At 37.6% G+C, this 3,654-nt stretch overlaps 1 pseudogene; it reads right to left on the reverse strand.

Annotated features, from left to right (window-relative positions):
• Nucleotides 1-545: 545 nt before the first annotated feature.
• Nucleotides 546-1,710, reverse strand: LOC144250689 (guanine nucleotide-binding protein-like 3 pseudogene; annotated as a pseudogene).
• Nucleotides 1,711-3,654: the final 1,944 nt, after the last annotated feature.

Raw genomic sequence — 3,654 nt, forward strand, 5'->3', positions numbered from 1 at the left:
TTTAGTTGTTGATGGATCTTTATTTCATTTAGTTATTTTATATGTGGTGCTAGGGATCAAACCCAGTGCCTCACACATGCTAGGCAAGTGCTCTACCACTGAGCTATAGCTCCAGAGATTCTGAGTTCAATATTTTAATATTTCATTATTTCAATGTTCAATATTTTTCATATCCACACATAAGCAAGACCATTCAGTATTTGTCTTTCTGTGTCTGGTTTGTTTCATTGAGCATAATGTCTTCTAGGTTCATCCATGTTTTTGCAGATGGCAGGATTTACTTTTTTTAATTAATTAAATAATTTTTTATTCCATTTTGTTATATATATGATAGTAGAATGCATTACAGTTCATATTGCACATATAGAACACAATTTTTCATACTCTGTTTTTTTTATTTTTAAAACTGTATTTGTATTAATGTATACATCATAACACATATTCACAAAATTTACACTTTGTCATGGCTAAACTGGCACATTATACACAGAACATTTTGATAGTTTGCTTAAGATGTTAAGGAAATCCTTATAAAAGGACAAGTTTCTGTTATACATAATCTATGCTGAAATCATAAGCATCATCTTCTTGAGTCATTTTATCCAAGTTTAAAGAGCTTGCAGATTCACCTGCTGTAGATTCTTCAGGTGGTGGTGGCTCTCTTTTCTCTTCTATAGGAGGCATGTCTGAGATCTTTTCATCAGCTTTTTCACAGTCAACAATCTCTTCCTCACTGACCATGTTTTTATTGTCCTTCCCCTCCTCCTGTTTTCTTTCTCTCTGTCTTGGTAATTCTTCAGGTATGTCCTTTTCCTCTATTACTCCATTTGTCAGACCCGAAGACTGGAAAAGTATGCTCTTGGCTAAACGAGGGCCCTTGATGGCTTCTATGCTATGTGCATTGCTCTTTTCCAGTTCCTCAAGATTTAAGCCCCTTTTCATGCCTGCCACAATACTTTCATTAAAATGTGGAGGAGGAGTCCAGGAAGTTGGGGGATGACAATAGTAACTTAATGAGGCACCTGTCCACTCAGACCACAGTAGTTTGGCAGCACGTTCAACATTTGGGCTTCCACCTTTTTGGTGCAGACCTCTCCTCTGAGCAAGTTTAGTAAACAATTCCAGAGAATTCTTATAGTCTGGGACAGTATAATGCAGTACAACCTGTCGAGCATCAGCCTGGGACAGGATGGCACTGGCAGCCTCCATTGATTTTACTGTTTCAATACTTGCTGGACTCCGCAGAGCAAGTGCAGTTAAGGAGTTAAGTGGTGACACCAACAAACTTGGACTATCTATGATTGTGATCTGTTTGTCCAAGTGAACAATCTGCATGTTCCTTGTAAGACCCATGGAAACACCAACATTACATATCCGCTCTTTTTTTAAGCTGTTAATGATGCTGCTCTTGCCTACATTTGGGAAACCAATTACTCCAACGTGAATAGCTCTGCCATAAGTCTCCTGAAAACCTCCAAGAAGTTTCAAGAGGCATTCTTTGCCAAAGCACACTTTATGTTTGAGTGGAACAGCTTTCTTCTTCATCTTGGTTATCTTCCCTTTGTCCTTCAGGTATGTTGAGGCTTTAAACACCACTGTTGGCAATTCTTTCTTCAAATAATTTAGCCAGCTCTCCAAATTCTCCCTTGATATTAGATCTGATTTATTTAATACAAGCACCAGCTTTTTATGTCCACTCACACCATTCATGTCTTCATACATGCACTTAGGATAATGATGTTCATCTCATTCCACCATCTTTCCTACCCCCAATCCCTTCCCTTCCCCTCCCTCCCCTTTACCCTATCTAGAGTTCATCTAATCCTCCCATGCTCCCCCTCCCAACCCCACTATGAATCAGCCTCCTTATATCAGAGAAAACATTTGGGATTTGTTTTGGGGGGGTTGGCTAACTTCACTTAGCATTATCTTCTCTAACTCCATCCATTTACCTGCAAATGCCATGATTTTATTCTGTTTTATTGCTGAGTAATATTCCATTGTAAATATATGCCACATTTTTTTTATCCATTCCTCTACTGAAGGGCATCTAGGTTGGTTCCACAATTTAGCTATTGTGAATTGTGCTGCTGTAAACATTGATGTGGCTGTGTCCCTGTAGTATGCTGTTTTTAAGTCCTTTGGGTATTGACCGAGGAGTGGGATAGCTGGGTCAAATGGTGGTTCCATTCCCAGATTTCCAAGGAATCTCCATACTGCTTTCCATATTGGCTGCACCAACTTGCAGTCCCACCAGCAATGCATGAGTGTATCTTTTCCCCCACATCCTCGCCAACACTTATTGTTGTTTGTATTCTTAATAGCTGCCATTCTGACTGGAGTGAGATGGAATCTTAGAGTAGTTTTGATTTGCGTTTCTCTAATTGCTAGAGATTTGAACATTTTTTCATATATTTGTTGATTGATCGACTCTCTACTGAGAAGTGTGTCTTCAGTTCCTTGGCCCATTTATTGATTGGGTTATTTGATTTTTTTTTGGTGTTAAGGTTTCTGAGTGCTTTATATATCCTAGAGATTAGTGCTCTATCTGATGTGCTTGTGGTAAAGATTTGCTCCCATCCTGTAGGCTCTCTATTCACCTTTCTGATTGTTTCTTTTGCTGAAAAGAAGCTTTTTAGTTTGAATCCGTCCCATTTATTGATTCTGGGTTTTAATTCTTGCACTATACGAGTCTTATTAAGGAAGTTGGAACCTAATCCGACAGGATGGAGATTTGGGCCTACTTTTTCTTTCATTAGGTGCAAGGTCTCTGGTTTAATTCTTAGGTCCTTGATCCACTTTGAGTTTAGTTTTGTGCATGGTAATAGATCGAGGTTTAATTTCATTTTGTTACATGTAGATTTCCAGTTTTCCTAGCACCATTTTTTGAAGAGGCTATCTTTTCTCCAATATGTGTTTTTGGCATCTTTGTCTAATATGAGATAACTATAATTATGTGTGTTTGTCTCTGTGTCCTCTATTCTGTATTATTGGTCTACAGGTCTATTTTGGTGTCAGTACCATGCTGTTTTTGTTACTGCTGCTCTGTAGTATAGTTTAAGGTCTGTGGTATAGTTTAGTGATACCACCTGCTTCACTCTTCTTGCTAAGGATTGCTTTGGCTATTCTGGGTCTCTTACTTTTCCAGATGAATTTCATGAGTGCTTTTTCCATTTCTATGAGGAATGTCATTGGGGTCTTGATTGGGATTGCACTGAATCTTTATAGTGCTTTTGATAGTATGGTCATTTTGACAATATTATTTCTGCCTATCCAAGAATAAGATAGATCCTTTCATCTTCTTAGGTCCTCTTTAATTGCTTTCTTTAGTGTTCTGTAGCTTTTATTGTAGAGGTCTTTAGCCTCTTTCATTAAGTTGACTCCCAAGTATTTTACTTATTTTTTTTTTGAGGCTATTGTAAATGGCGTGGTTTTCCTAATTACTCTTTCTGAGGATTTGTCACTGATGTGCAGAAATGTCATTGATTTATGGGTGTTGATTTTTCTTCCTGATACTTTGCTGAATTCATTTATTAGTTCTAGAATATTTCTGGTGGAATTTTTGGGGTCTTCTAAGTATAGAATCATATTGCCAACAAGTAGTGATAATTCGAGTTTTTCTTTTCCTATCCATATCCTTTTAATTCCTTTTGT

Source organism: Urocitellus parryii, chromosome X, assembly GCF_045843805.1.
Source record: "Urocitellus parryii isolate mUroPar1 chromosome X, mUroPar1.hap1, whole genome shotgun sequence".
Taxonomy (NCBI): domain Eukaryota; kingdom Metazoa; phylum Chordata; class Mammalia; order Rodentia; family Sciuridae; genus Urocitellus; species Urocitellus parryii.